The sequence below is a fragment of the Triplophysa rosa genome, unplaced genomic scaffold (genome assembly GCF_024868665.1).
Source record: "Triplophysa rosa unplaced genomic scaffold, Trosa_1v2 scaffold402, whole genome shotgun sequence".
NCBI lineage: Eukaryota > Metazoa > Chordata > Actinopteri > Cypriniformes > Nemacheilidae > Triplophysa > Triplophysa rosa.
In genome coordinates this window covers 107,657-124,611 of record NW_026634401.1, presented here as the reverse complement: position 1 = coordinate 124,611, position 16,955 = coordinate 107,657, and positions in this window count along the sequence as shown.

Sequence of the window (16,955 nt, the reverse complement as noted above, 5' to 3'; positions counted from 1 at the left end):
CCTTTATGATGTGGTTTTCCAAAGGAGGTCCTAGACTGAAGTGCAAGCTGAAAGTTTACGGTGATTTTTACTGCCAAGCTCTAAAAGGACCATAAGACTATCATATGCGACTAATGCCCTAGATTCCAAATCATCTGAAGCAATACGTTGTCTTTGTGTGAAGATGGTGTGAAACCAAAGTCTATTTACGGAGGTCGTGCCACTCAGCGGCCATGTTTGCAATGCCTCTGGACAGTTATTTACGTCATAGCAAGTCCACAGTCCTATTTACTTGAATGGGGAAGGCATAATTTTTTTAAATCGCTGGCAAAAATTACAATTAAACAGCATATTTCCTATCAATAATTAAACATGACATGAACTGTATCATAACTTTGGTTTGCTAAGCTTAAATTGCGCTAAAAATCAACTTTTTCGAGGTCACCTCAACTACTGCGCCTGCGCACAGGCTGGCAAGCGCCTCACATTTGCGATACAAATGTATAGTACAATGCAATGTAAATCGCTTTGGATAAAAGCATCTGCCAAATGCATAAATGTAAATGTCACGAGAGCCCCATCCCAGAGAATCGTCAGTCAATATTGATTGACGTTTAGCTCGTTTCACTGGAAGGCGAGACTTCCTTCGCTAAAGCGGCCATATTGAGTGTTGCATTCCTCCCCATTCGTTGTAAAGGCAGTGGCTCATCTTGTTAATATTAATATTTTTGGTGGAACTGAAGGCGCCTTTATTAGGAGATCTCAAATATTTTCTGCATGCAAAGATAGGCGGGGGGGGAGGGTGATCAACCACATGACACACATGAATGAATTCCACTTTGCATTGATAATATCAAAACTGGTATAATGTTTATATGTGAATGTTCACAACTACAAATGAAATTTCACTATTGGCTAAGGGGAAAGACAGTTGTGTACATACATTAACCCCTTGCAAAATACAAACATAAAGACTATATAGACGTTAATATGTTTTTTGTCTTTTGTCGTAGTTGTGTATGAGTCCTTCAGTTGTCCCGAGTTTAAAAAGCTGGATCTAAACATCTTAGAGCCGTTGCTGGACAGAACTTAAAGATGCTGACGAATCAAAGAATGTGCAGAGCCTGAAGGATTTTTTTTAAAGAACAGTGGGCAGCTTCACTGCTCAGGACACTTTCACAAAATATATAAACAGTCATCGATCATCCAGGTAACAACACACAGTATTAACAACCTGGGGGATGTAAAGGGATGTACTTAAAAAAAGTCTACCTGGTCTTGCATGTAAATGTAATGTAAATGTCTGTTGTGTAAAGGGCTGTACTAAATATGAAACGATTTCACATATTTACATGATTTGCAGATTCTGCAAAGGAGACGATATGCAGATTGTAACATTCCAGAGTCAGACTATTCCTCAAACAGGCTTGGAGTCTTTTGGATTACTTTTTCGGTCCTTATATCATACTTTGTGAAAAACACTGTCCACTTTAATTGTTTGGAAAAGAGTGGGTGAAACATTCTACAAAATAAGTTATTCAGAATCCAAAATTATAGAGGTTTCAAACAAGGGTGAGCAAATGAAAGAATTTAAATTTTAAGGGAAGTGACTTCTTGAAGATTTCAACAAGAGGCTTGGAAAAGTTTTTATCACTTTGGTACTTCCTGAAAAACACATTGATTGTAGATTTACTAAAAGCCAACCGTACACTTAAAAGCGGTTCTCTAAAGTCTGCGTCACCATGCTCTTGTTCTCAAAACATAGCAATTTCTCCCGTAAAAAAACCTTGTTTACAATCCTCTTTGCTTTTAAAGCAGTAAAGGAAACTCAAATCAAAACTAACAGTTGGAACACAAGAAGCCAGAACTCTTTGTGCTTCGTAAACAAAGACTCGCTTATCTTCTCCAGATAGATGAAGGTTTGACAAAGTGTCTGAGCTCCCTGGTGATTGCTCTGAGCTTCGCTGATGCTATCACTAAAGAAGAAATAATAACACAGAGGGAGAGAATGGGACACGGTTGTCAGGACACCTCTCTGGGGAGTGGGGTGATGAACTCAACATTGGCCTCAACTCAGTTTCTATGCTGCCGGTTCTGTATGATGCCGGTAATAAATGGGAGATGAGCGTCATCAGAACTTCTCAATAGAAGGCAGCAGGAAAGTAAAAATGACATCTCAACACAGTTAAACTAGTCAGAATTCAATCATCTGCAGTTTTGACCATTACTTATGGGTCATTTCCACTGAGTGGTACGTTTGGAGCAGTTCAGTATGGTACGGTTCAGGACAGAAAGCCCTGATGCGGCTTGTATTTCCATTGGCAATAGTACCCTTACTTTATAGTGGTGGTATATGTCAGAAAGTTGCAGTCAGCTTCATTAAACAATAGCACCTGCAGCACATACAAGTGACAAGTCAACCAATCAACATTCTGTTGTGAGTCTAGCTCCACCCTTTTGGTATTGGAGTACTGTGCTAAGGTCGCAAAAATGTCTCATTTCGGTTCGCGTACCACTTCTCACGATGGAAACACAAATGATTGCGTACCATACTGGGCTGGGTTTCCCGATAACGATGGATCTTAGCACTTAAGAGCATTTTCTACGAGCCACTTTGCGGACATTCGTCATCGTTTCACGTGCGTTTCCCAAAAATGCACTTAACACGACTGCACGAAGCAGTGCTTTAAGTACTACTTACGAGTCGCTCTCCGTTTGTCAGGTGCTGAAATGTCACCTTATACAATGGCTCGTTTTTTAGTGTGTGTGTTTAGGCTAATTATTTTCAGGAGAAAGACAGTGACACTGACAACCACCTAGTAAGCATTTTGACCATTCTCTTTTAAACACAAAATTTTATCTTTGCATAAAATATGGAGTAACTTTAATACAGCAATCCAGCAACAAACATGCATCCCTTGTTAAAACCAACAATTTGCCCATACTATATATTTTTTATTCTTTACTTTATTAATGTATGGTCAATCATTAAATTTTTATTGTACTGTATTTTTTATTAATGTAAAGATTTAAACAAACAAAAAAACTAAATAAATAAAAACATGATAAGTCACATACAGTATAGGTGTGTTTAAGTGCAATTCTCTGGTTGTCCTGCAGGTGACCTCATAAATCTGTCTTCTTATGAGTCACTTAGGGCTTTACGATTACTCCAGAGCACTCGTAGATCTACGATGATTTTCAAGTGCTACTTAAGCTACGATGCTTTTGGGAAACAGACCGTAATATTAAGATTACTCGTACGATCGTTTTTACGATCAACTTATTCTTATGATGCTTTTGGGAAATGCAGCCCTGTACCCTACCAAACCATATCGCTTGGTGGAAACAAGCCATTAGAAACCATTATTTTTTATCAAATTGTGACCCTGCTTGTGTAAACCAGGCTAAAGTTTAAAAATGTAATTATGAGATAACAAGCATCAAAGTTTGATTATAACCATTATTTTCACTATAATTTCACATGGCCTTACTCTTTCAATACTTACATGCCCCCACTTCAAATTTATTGGTGAGATAAACAGTATATAACAAATGCCCCAATGCAAATATGGGTTTACTGTAGATGTAAACGGCGTACTCACATTAGCCCGGTTGCTATCCCGAGCACGATTGTCCCCCCTCCCCACTCCCCCGATGTTTTCACACGCTTGCAGTATTCGACCAATCACTACGCACTGGTTAACACCTCGCTTTTCAGAGCGATGAGCTTTGTAAAAAATCTGCGTGTTTCAGAGAGGCGGGGCAAAGAGGAGATACAAACATGCACAGTATGTGGAAAATACAGAGTTTTTAAACCTTAAATCGTGTATACACATTGCATTACATCTAAAACAAACCATAATATTTGTTTTAGCTGTGTCATATGACCACTTTAAAAAATTGTTGCGTTTGTATGAGCTCCTTGGACACTGCAGTGCACCGGGATGCTGCTTTTGACACAGCACTGTTAAATAGTTAAATAAACAATGGCGCAAACAAGCGTCTTGTGCATTTCGGGTTTAAGAACGTGTTTCTTAATGTGACAACTAAAAACCAACAGACTGATGAAAATGCGGGACATTTTCTCAATATGCAACATGCGGGACAAGGGGTGAAAATGCTGTGCGGTACAACGCAAAGTGGGACGGGTGGTCACCCTAATCGTGCGCCTTTTTGGTAAACAAATACTTGTCTTAATTTTGGGCACAATTTATGGGTTGGCTTCTCAGATTTGCTGCAGGGGCGCTATAGCAGACATTAGCAGCATGAACATAAGTTGTGATCGTCTTTTCTTTTCTATTGTGACACACAAGTAAAACACTTTTGGAATGGGAAAGGAATATGGAATAAGGTGGGACATGATTGAGCTCTTAGGGATTTGATTGGCTCGTTGAAAGTTGCGGTAGACATACGTCATCAAGAAATGTCATTCCATATATTTTTATGGTGACTTTAACTGTGTTCTTCTATGCCCTGTTTTCTCTGCCAGGATGTCTTTGTCTGAATGTAGCAGCAGTGAAGAAAATGTTGCAAAGTTTGTTGACATGTCTACATATATACTGTACAAATTGATAACAAATTAATAACATGCATTCACACAGGTGTCACCAACCTAAGTATTACAGTTTATTCCTATCTCAGTAAAGGGAATGCGTGTTATGGACAACATTCTGTACACGTTTATGGCATTAAAAATATTATGGCTCCTTCATCTCTGAGATTTAGGGTGGCAGGCCCTGTACTTGGCTGGCTGAACTGGGGGGTCAATCACATATGCTTGTTTGGAAGATACTTAAATAGTTCATTGCATGCATACATTTGTCTGTGATTAAATTGACAGATCATTAGTTATAGATCATATGAATACGTATTTAGTATTTAATTTTGAATTATTTTAGTTGTCAGCCGGATTTTTTTGGGGCCCAAGCAAAATCTGGGGAGGCAATGCCCCCCCGAACCAGGATCCAAACGACACTACAAATCTACGGCAGGAACACAGACCTCAACTTGTAAGACCAGGAGGTGACCACCGTCTATCAGCTGTTTATACTTGTTCAAGAGTAAAATGACATCAGTAATGTGAAAGCAAATGCATCTAAAGATAGATCTCGCACTGACAGAATTCATTCTCAGCACATAAAGTGATCTGCATCACGCTACACTTGCATCGTGATCAGTTTTTTCAATTTCAAAACGATCGCAAAACGGCAAAATAAAAAACATTACTGTTATGTCACCCAGACTTAATGAGAAATTCAAACACCTTTGCTTGTGCTGTGTTGTGAGTTTGTCACCCTTCCACATATCATTAGATGATGAAACTTAGCTGGAGTCAAGCGAGGCGTCAACTGTGAAGAAATTAACAGTGTTTTAACATCGCATAAGATTAATCACTTTTTTGCCAAGTCACTCCACAAACTTCTTCAGTCTGGTGATGCTACAGTTTGTCTGCTTTTTCGATCTCTAGAATATGTGTGCTCTTAAGGCGTGATAGACTTTATGTATGCAGGTTGAGTAACAGGCGTGAAATGAAGCGGAGGTATTGAATAAAGGAAGGGTGACATTTAATATAGTTTATTAATGGCAGTGTGGCAATAACTTTCTTACTGCAGTTTGCTCTTCCTTAAAAGTGCACGAAAGTGGGGTTTTGTCTTTTGCATGCATCATTTCTAAAAAATCTATGAGGCACTGAGGTTTAGAGCAATTGTTCACTTTAAAAGATGGTCATTATTTCTCACCCTAATGTCTTTCCAAACCAGCATGCTGTTATTTTTGAGTGAAACAAAGACGTTTTGAAACGTTTTAACATCTGTTCCCTTTCTTTCGGTCTCTCGGCATTGTGTCGAACCGACAGAATGGGGTTTGTCTTGAGAACCTATCATCTTCTGAGTATTTAGAAAAGGCCAATGAAAATTGGCGAATGAAATTTGCATGCCGGGCTCCTCCCCGGATGTCCGGGTATAAGAGGGAAGCCGGCGTGCTCATTCATTCACCTTTTGTTCTTCAGAGCCTATGCATCTGATGAGCTTCTCTACGATCTTGGTGATCATTCTTTCTGCTGGAATCTACGACGTGGACAGCGGACGGTCCCTTCCTGCAGTGACTCTCCCCTGGGCGTCTCGGCAGTTCCGGAGGTGTTCGAGCAAATTTCCTTTTCTAAAAGAGCAAATTTCTCCAGCGTGGCTTGTCCCGCTGTTCTCATGGGTGCAACACACTCATCGAGGAGGGGGACGGACACAATGCCTGCTTCCAGTTCGCTGGGGCAGACGTTGTGGGTACGTCCTGCCCGCACTGCGGGTGGTGACGATTCAGACGTTGCGTCACAGGTGGCTGTGTTCCCACGGGACTCAGCCACCACCTCGTTTGCTCCCCGTTCCGTGGCGGCAGGACTACGGCCCTGCCGTCCGCTACGGCAAGCAGCGAGGGTGATATGAGGATTACTGTGAGCGATAATCCTCCAGCCACTGGCTCACGGACCTTTCACACCTCGTCTCGCTCGTCTGACCGTTCCCCAGGAGACGGTCCGCCGTCTTATTCCTCAATCGGGTGCAACACACTCATCGAGGAGGGGGACGGACACAATGCCTGCTTCCAGTACGCTGGGGCAGACGTTGTGGATACGTCCTGCCCGCACTGCGGGCGGTGACGATTCAGACGTTGCGTCACGGGTGGCTGTGTTCCTACGGGACTCAGCCACCACCTCGTTTGCTCCCCGTTCCGTGGCGGCAGGACTACGGCCCTGCCGTCCGCTACGGCAAGCAGCGAGGGTGATATGAGGATTACTGTGAGCGATAATCCGCCAGCCACGGGCTCACGGACCGTTCACACCTCGTCTCGCTCGTCTGACCGTTCCCCAGTCACGTATTCGGACATGATGCGTGATGATGAGATGTCTCTTGCAGCATCGGGGGGTGACGTACTGCCATCCGACTCCGACGATTCCACAGGCTCCCTCCCTCGGGGGGTCGAGCCCAGGAAGAAGCGGATGTCGAAATGGCAGCCATGCTTTCCCGGGCCGCCGTGAGTGTTGGGTTGCAGTGCCCGCACTGCCCACAGTGCCCGCCCCCAGTGCCGTGTTTACCGGAAGTGCATGAGGAACTTGGTAAGACCTGGAACGCCCCTTTCCGGCACGTTTCACGTCAAACAAAGTTCAGTCACCCTCTCTTCCCTCGAGGTTGAGACAGCTGGAGGATACGTTGTTGTCCCCCAGGTGGAGTATGCCGCCGTGGTGCTCGTGCCCGTAGGAGGCGGCCACCTGGGGGGGGGGCTCGACCTAGACTCCCGTCCAAACCATTTGGGGTCTCGGCATCTCTGGTGTCGAGAGCTTACATTGCAGCGGACTAAGCTGCCTCCTCTCTCCACGCTATGGCTCCTGCCAGGCCAGGGCATTGAGAGAGCTCCACGAGGGTAAGACCGACCCAGCGCATATGCAGGAACTCCGCGCCGCCACCGACCTCGCTCTACGGGCGACCAAGGTGACCACGCGGGCCCTGGGTCGGACGATGTCCACACTTGTGGTCCATGAGAAACTCCTCTGGCCAATGTCTCCACTATTCCTCCCTACGGTAGGCAGTGGCCTCTGCAGCGTTTTTCCCCCAGGGGGGAATAATGCTTACCCAGTGGCCCATACGGTGCCGGGCGGCTTCTCGCCATTTAGAGAACTAGGCCTCCGCCTGTGACGGCCGGTGACAGGGGCTTCCCAACTTTGTGTAAAGCTCTGGGTCCCCCTTCCACTCCACTGGGGGGTCATAATTTCACGTTAGCGTGTTCGTCTGACTCGCCCAGGCCAGTCAACCTCGCTCCGCAGAGATTGTGACGCGGCTCAGTGCTGTGGCGTTTTCCATAGGAACCCCATTCTGTCGGTTCAACACAACGTCGAGCGACCGACAGAAAGGGAACGTCTTGGTTACGGATGTAACCTCGGTTCCCTGATGGAGGGAACGAGATGTTGTGTCCCTCATGCCACAACACTGGCCGCCCACCCCAGCGGTCGGGGGAGGATGCTTTAGGCTCCTCAGACCAAAGGTGAATGAATGAGCACGCCGGCTTCCCTCTTAAACCCGGACGTCCGGGTAGGAGCCCGGCATGCAAATTTCATTCGCCAATTTTCATTGGCCCTTTCTAAATACTCAGAAGATGATAGGTTCTCAAGACAAACCCCATTCTGTCGGTTCGACACAACGTCTCGTTCCCTCCATCAGGGAACCGAGGTTACATCCGTAACCAAGACGTTTTCTACAAGATTTGTGTTTAATCTCATCATGTAGCCTTAAAATCTGTGCTCCACTTGAACATATGGGCCAGATTTACTAAACAGGGCAAAATAGCGTGATTTGAAAATTGGAAATTTGGAAAAATTAACTGTCAAACTATGAAATACAACACTATCTAAAACGTAAACATGTTTAAAACCTCATTTTTTGCCAAGCATTGTACAGTCTCTCATCAAACTGTGACCGTGTGAGGGGAATGACATCACGTTGTCACTCTCCCCTGCACTGAATGAATGGATCCTCTTTTCAGGTTAAATAAAGTGCAATGGCTGTTTATCTGTTTTTAACCATACCTGTCAACATTTGGGTTACAGAATATGGGAGACTTAAACGTCCCTTGCGTCCATTCGCAGTCGCCTTCTGGGGGAGTCCCCGTCTGTTTGCTTGCTATCGCTCGGCCTCCGGATGGGACAGCGTCTGTCTGTGCGCACCCCGCATTCTTGGAGTTTACAGGGACAAATGACGGGAAAAACGGGAGTGTTGAAGTGTGTCTGTAACGCACACTATAAACGGTCCAAAAAGCAACCAAAAATAATGTGGAAGTTGTGTGCTCAAAAGCAAAATAACTTCTTGAAGAGGTTTTACGCATTAATTTACTACTAACGGAATGCAAACTGACACCTGCCACAGATCCCCATCTCTCCATGGGTGATTTATTTTTAAAAGCAAATTCGGGTGACGTTTGAGCTCATCCGCGCATCACTAGCGCAGGGGTTAAGATGTGCTTTTTTGGGCGTTAAATAAAGCCGCAAATACCAGTACAATGACAAGCGCAAACCTTAGTAAATGGCCTTGTGTGATTCATTTAAATACTCTCCTCCCATAAAGTTTGCGCATTTGTAGGAGAGTAAACTCCTACAAATGCATATGCAATAAGGTCAGTCTACGCCCTTTCAGCGCTAATTTTCACTGCGTGTCTGTAGTAAATACAGAGAGCTGTTTTTGAGGCAAAAAAATGCGTATGCGCTTCCACAAGCTGTTAGTAAATCTGGCCCACTAGCCTACTAGTAGTCATTTAATACATAAATATGCACCAATAGAGGCGACCTAGACCTTGTTCATTATAAGAAAGTCAAAGTAATTTAATGTTTAAGCTTGAGGTCATTTGTGTTGTGATATATTCATACAACTCCCTGGCAGTCCCTTTAAAGTAATAGTTCAGCCCTAAACAAAAAGTCTGTCATCATTTACTCACCCTCATGTCATTTCAAACCTGTATGACTTTCTTTCTTCCGCAGAACACAAAAGAAGATATTTTGAAGAACGTCGTTAACCGGCGTTCATTCACTTACATTGGTTTTGAGTGAATTGGTGCCGGCACTGTTCGGTTACCAAGGTTCTTCAAAATATCTTCTTTTGTGTTCTGCAGGAGAGAGAAAGTCAAACAGGTTTGACATGAGGTTGAGTAAATGATGACAAAATTTTCATTTTGGGGTGAACTATCACAATTCTTTTATTAAGATCAATTTTGCACATTATATTTTGTTGATTGTAAATGAATGAAACTAATATGCTCCTGTGACTCACAAGGCTAGTGAAAGTGAATTCAGTGATGAAGCGCTTACCTTATGATCACATAATTAGCCTACTTAGTTTCAGACTCATTGCAGATATGACGTTCCCTTCGAGGGCCTCTGTTCAGCTTCAACGTTTTAATTTCCTTAATTTCCTTTCGTATTGCAAACTGATGCGTAATATTATGTATTGGATTCACTCAGAGTCCTTGTTAATATGCTAATAGATGAATAGTTAATGCATTGATGTGATTTCCAAGATTTGGGAGGAGAAATTGCAGTGGGGTGTCAACCCTGGATAAGGAATCATAATTTTGGCCTTTAATTAAAAATCCACACTTGAGCTGCTTCTGAGGATAATCACATGGGCCGGAGGTAATATTCAATCCAAAACATGCTGACACATTTAAAGAAATATTTTACCTAAAAAAAATCTAGTCTTTAGCTTTTTTTTTAATTTGAGCTGTTTCACCCTCATATCTGTCCAGGTAGCGCTGTTATTCTGTGTGCGCAAGATGATGTTTTGCATGCACAAAATGTTTTATGTCAGGTTTGTAAAGCAGTGTATTGTCTTCATTGTCACATCATTTTGAGTAAATGAAAACCAATTTTATGCACGAATGATGTTTATTATGTAAAAGTTTGCTGATGTCCACATTTACACAGAACGCTGACATTTATACACCTTCATTGTGTCTTACCTCTCATGCTTTGCAGGTTTGAAGTGTTAAGTAAACGTGACATAATTTTCATATTAGGGTGAAATATTCCTTTTAAACAGTAAGCTTAGCACTTTTTAGATATCAGACAAAATTCACATAGACAGTAATGAGTGTCTAAGTGAGAAAGATCCTAAATTAAGGTTGAATTTACTTTGTTTGTGAAAGCGTTCGTACGCAGGTTTCATGCACAAATTTGTGCGTACCCATGCTTAGTGAATGAGACCCATTGGGATGAACTGTCACTTTTTTATTTTCACTTAACAAAAAGTTGAGGATTGGGAAATGAAATTCATAAGGTAATAAAGAAATGTTAATCAATATTTAAAGGGAATTGTTCACCCCAACATTCATTCATTCTATATACAGTATTCTCTACATATGGACTGTGGCTAAACTTTTCCTTTAAGTTCTTGATTAACAGCAGCCACTAGCGTTGTACTGTAGATTTAAATATTACTTAAATTTAAATTTAAATATTAACTTAAAATACAACAATGATAAACCATGGTTCTCAGCAAAACTCAAGACAGATTCGCCAAGCCAAGGAGGATGCCTACAGAAAAGGGGACAAAGTCTTGTACAAGCAGGCTAGGAACACATTGACAAAGGAGATCAGAGTGGCTAAGAGAAACTAATCTAAAAAGTTGGAAAACCGGTTTTCAGCCAACGACCCTGCGTCTGTGTGGAAAGGCCTTAAAGACATCACCAACTACAAGCCACCATCCCCCAATTTTGCAGGCAATCAACACCTGGTCAATGATCTGAATGACTTTTACTGCAGATTTGAAAATGCTAACTTTACACCTCACTCCAACTCTGACATTCTCTCTACACAACACCTATCACCTTCAGTCACCCCACCTCATGCACTTCAGATCAGTGAAGAGGATGTGTGCCGAGTCTTTAGGAAACAAAAGACAAGAAAAGCACCAGCCCAGATGGTATCTCCCCAGCCTGTCTTAAAAGGTGTGCTATTCAACTGGCCTTCATCTTCTCACAGATCTTCAACAGATCACTGGAGCTGTGCACAGTTCCTTCCTGTTTCAAGCGCTCCACTATAATCCCCATCCCAAAGAAACCCAAAATCACAGGACTGAATGACTTCAGACCCGTCACTCTCACATCTGTGGTCATGAAGTCATTCAAGAGACTGGTACTGGCTTATCTGAAGGACATCACAGAACCCTTACTGGACCCCCCGGAAAGTTTGCCTACAGGTCAAACAGGTCTGTTGAGGATGCAGTTAACATGGGGCTGCATTTTGTCCTGAAACATCTGGATAGACCAGGGACCTATGTGAGGATCCTGTTTGTGGACTTCAGCTCCGCTTTCAACACCATCATCCCATCACTGCTCCAGACAAAGTTAACCCAGCTATCTGTTCCTGGCTCTATCTGTCAGTGGATCACCAGCTTTCTGACAGACAGGCAGCAGTTAGTGAGAATGGGGAAACTCACATCCAGCACCCGCACAATCAGCACTGGCGCCCCCCAGGGGTGCGTTCTCTCCTCACTGCTCTTCTCCCTGTACACAAATGACTGCACTGCCAGGACCCTTCTGTCAGACTTCTGAAGTTTGCAGACGACACCACACTCATTGGCCTCATCCAGGATGGTGATGAGTCTGTGTACAGACAGGAGGCTGAGCAGCTGGCTGTCTGGTGCAGTCATAACAACTTGGAGCTGAACACGCTTAAAACAGTGGAGACGATTGTGGACTTCAGGAGAAACCCCCCTGCACTCCCCCCTCTCACCATCATGAACAGCATTGTGGCAGCAGTGGAGTCATTCAGGTTCCTGGGCACCACCATCTCTCAGAACCTGAAGTGGGACAATCACATTGGCTCCATTGCTAAAAAAGCCCAGCAAAGGTTGTACTTCTTACATCAGCTGAAGAAGTTCAACCTACCACAAACTCTATTAAAACAGTTTTACTCAGCTGTCATAGAGTCTGTCCTCTGCACATCCATCACTGTCTGGTTTGGCTCAGCCACAAAGTCAGACATCAGAAGACTACGGAGGACGGTTCGGACTGCTGAGAAGATCATTGGTGCTCCCCTTCCCACCCTCCAAGAACTGTATACATCCAGAGTGAGGAAAAGGGCTCAGAAAATCACCCTGGACCTCTCACATCCAAGCCATCAGCTCTTCACAATGCTGCCATCTGGTCGGCGCTACAGAGCACTGAGCACCAAAACAACCAGACACAAAAACAGCTTCTTCCCTCAGGCCATCTAACTCTTGAACAGTTAAATGTTTTTACACACCGTGCAATTAATAACTCTGTGCAATAGTAATTAAGTGCAATATTAATTATATCCTCCAGATAATACACTAACTATTTTTTATACAACTTTTTCTGTAAATTATATTTAATTCATTCTGCTGTATATAGCACATACCTTGTACTACAATAGTCTATTCTTATTTTTTACTTGTACATATTTACCTACATACATAGCTTTACTCTCTATATCTTTATCTTATGTTTATTGTATTGTATTTCTTAATTTTTTATACCCATAGGCCCTTATTTAAATCATTGTGTACTGTATTCTATTGTGTTATGGTCTCTGTGTACTGTTGTTGCCGTTTCTGTGTTCTGGATGCTCCTGTCACCAAAACAAATTCCTTGTATGTGCAAACATACTTTGCAATAAAGCTCTTTCTGATTCTGATTTGCCATGAATCGCTCAGTCCAAACACGATGGTGGCCACCACAGTACAAAAAGATGTCATTCTCATGTTGACGCAAGGAAGAGATTTGCGGGCATTAGAAAGACTGTAGAAAGAGCTATGTCTTATGTATTACATAAAATAAAAGGTCTGTGGATTTTAAGTTTAAAAAGAAGGATAAAAGTCAGACAGGAGCTAGGACCTGCGTTAATATTATAAAGACTTTCCAGCAGAGACGCGTTAAGACCCCCGCAGTACTAAGGCTTTTAGCAGAGATACTCACAGATATCTATGGAGATACTTTCCAGCAGAGAGAGACGTTGGAGAGAAAGATCGTCTAAAAATCACCCCCGAGGAGGATGCTTTGATTCGGATCAGTATGTGAGTAAAATACTAACATACCAAGATATGTTGTTGTTGTAATATTAGCTGTGTGACGGAGCAGTTTTGAGCGTCATTGTTTATCTGGAACCGCTTTGTACTCGTCCAGATACTTGAGAGAGAGAGAGAGCACGTTGGAGCTGAAACTGGAGAGCGAGCGAGAGTTCGTTTTACTTTTTTACTCAATGATGAATAAGCTTTCAGTTAATCCGTGGGTCACATGCGTTCCGAACCGGAGAGCACGATCCGTACGGATCATCCCGCGATCCGTTTCACCATGATACCGCAGCGGTGAGCAAACGCGCGTTGTAGAGTTGTTTGTCTGTTTAGGGCTGCTGTACAAAACATGGCGGCTAATTCAATGTATGTAGGGCCGCTGTTTATGTAGATATAAATAGCTTATTCTAAGGTATTACAAACATAATGGTTCATTACGTAAGGTCTTTACACACCTCTGAAGAAATAGTTTTGTATATTATATCGCATTTCCGTCAATAGATCCTCCTATAAATGCCGTATTGTTCCTTTAAGTACCAATATTAGCATCAGGTTTTCAGAGAACTTATACTATCATATAAAATGTCCTCCGGCAAAGTATCTGCCCTGTAAAATTACCACGGTTAGCCAAACCTCCCAAATTGCTTTTCGTCTCTCACCTGCACGTTCCCTGTTCCCAGATCAGGAACACGACTCACCTCTATCAATCTTTAATGGATTCAAACCGATCCCTATGCTTCTAACTCATCCGTTACCCTAATGCATTGTTAAAGCTACCTGGATGGTGCCAATGGGACTCTTTTCTCACGGGGGCTCTCGGGGAAAGGGATCTTTAGCATTCAGGACAGTATCTCATTATGTGAATAACTTACCAGAACTACTGTTTAATGCATCATCATTCTAGCAGATGCGTGAACATGGACCCTCAGCAAGGGCAGAAGATCTCTGTACAATCGCAGAGTGGAGGATCATGTGGAAAAAGAAAAAATCATACGGACTGTATAATGGATTACCTGTAAGGTGAAGGTCTGACGGCCTTTGTTCCAGCATATGATGAAGTAAGTGAGATGATTTCGATAACTGTATGAATGTGGCCACTACGCGTCCTCAATGTATCATGGTGCAGACCTCACAGTGTTGTACTATTGCCAAGCTCATTGTTCTGTGAACATTTTAAGATATTTGGTGCACATTTTAAACCCAATTGTAAACTAGTTGTATCAATTACTCTCTACTACTGTGACAACAATCCCCAAATTAATGTGTACACAAACTCACAGCCATAGCAAAAGAAAAAGTGATTTGCACAATATGAAAAAATTGCGTACAGCGCACACACATGGCAACCAGATTACAAACCACTTTAAAATGTCATGTGTCTGTGTGCACACAAATACAGATGCAGATGTGAGTTGGCTAAGGGGACATTTTAAACCTTTTATCTGTTCATTTACACAACAAAGATGTTCTATGGGTCTGAAAATGCAAACTTTTGAAAACTTGTTTCAAAGTGCCATTTTTGGTAAACAATGCCATTTTTGTCTGTGTCAACTACTGTACAACAACACAAATTTGTAAAAATGGTTCCACTATTTTGAAACGGTCCACTGATGTTACACAGTTTACCATGATGCCACAACATGGCACAGACGCACAGTCTATAGCTTGAATAATTTGGATACTCTTTCACAGGTGAGAATGTGTTGTGTTTTTAATGTACAGTAACTCAGTATAAGCATGACAGGTTTTAAAAACGTACATGTTGTTGTCTAACGCTTTTATTTTGTTGTATTGTGTTAGTTTAGCAAATATAATGTGGTTTACACAACAGCACGTAAAATGTGATATTAATTTGTGTAATGAAATGTTCTATGACAAATAAACTTTAAACTAACTACAGGTGCATAGTCAGCTTGTTCTCCAGTGTCCAAGGACCGGCTTGGCAGGGTTGCCAGATCTACATAACGAAATACCATTTAGTCCAACACAATGCAATGCTTAAACCACATTAAAAAAACAACCGAGGTTGACCAAAGCGCTGTACGAAATGAAAAAGAGAACACAACAGTAAAAACTTGTAAAACCCATGAGACCACAAAAGAATAGTAGGACGCTAAGACTATAAAATGCATCACTCCAAGAGCAAAATCATGGAATGTTAAATGCCAATGACTTAAAAATAGGTAAAATCGCAGCCCAATGGCAAAGAAAACTAGTTAATTATATTAGCTAGCATGTTAAAAGTATGTCTAGCCAGTATTGTTTTGGGTTACCAGTAGGAGTGTAACGGTTCTCGGTGAAAAATTGAACCGCACGGTTCTACCTGCGAAATAAACCACAGCAACCATCTAAAAGTAACATAATTCCACACTGTAAAAAAAATCCTGTGAAAAAACAGATACAGTACTGGCAGAAAATTACCAGTACATTTTCCTTTATTTTACAGACATTTCCATTAATGCTAAAATGCAAATGAATGCAGTGCAAAATGTAAAATACACGTAAAACAACTGTAAAAATGAACACGGAAAATTCCTTCATATTAATACAGTATATTGTGCCCTATTTTTACGGCTTTTTTTTAGAGTGCACAGGAAACTGCGGAGTTTGCAACACTGGTTGCTAGATGAGCATATAGAAACAGCTACAGCTACCAATGTGACATATATTTCTATCTATGATGCATATTACATTTCTTCACAAAGTAACATTGCCAAGCACTTGCCTGGCATGCAACATACAGCATAATGCAATGTTTTAATCATGGACTTGTCCATCTTTAAAGCGGCAGTCCGTAGGATTGGCCTCTTTGTCACCATCTCAGTTTGTAATTGCTACTGCAGGTGATGTGCGGAGATATTTCTTTACGTGAGTTGTGATTCGGCACTGCTCAACTGCGCGGATGAGTCTGATGTTTTGAGTCGTGGCCTGTGACAGTGCAGTGGTGAGAATCTTCACTGTACATCAGTAGCGCATAATAAACACAGATAACATGGAAGATGATATAACACGAAACAAATAAGAACATAAACAGACACAAATAGCGCAAATGGAGGCTGTGTTGAAGTGTTTTGATATTATTTCGGGTGCTGGTGTAACTGTCGTGGCGAAAAGTCGGTCAGTCAATGTTGAAAGAATTCACGAAGACCAGAGAGCCAGGTTTCCAGAGGTTTCAATCTTTATTTGCTCGAGCAAGCAAAGTGAGACACACAGAGTTCATCTGTAGATGCCCAACGAATACATGTCTGACTCCATCTTTTATACATTGTTCTCAAGTTGTTATCACAGTTCAAACCAATCAGGTTTTACCTGACCTCATCTTCTACCAACCAGTTTTTACATGACATCACTTATTTTTATTAGCACACAGAGTTCATCTGTAGATGCCCAACGAATACATGTCTGACTCCA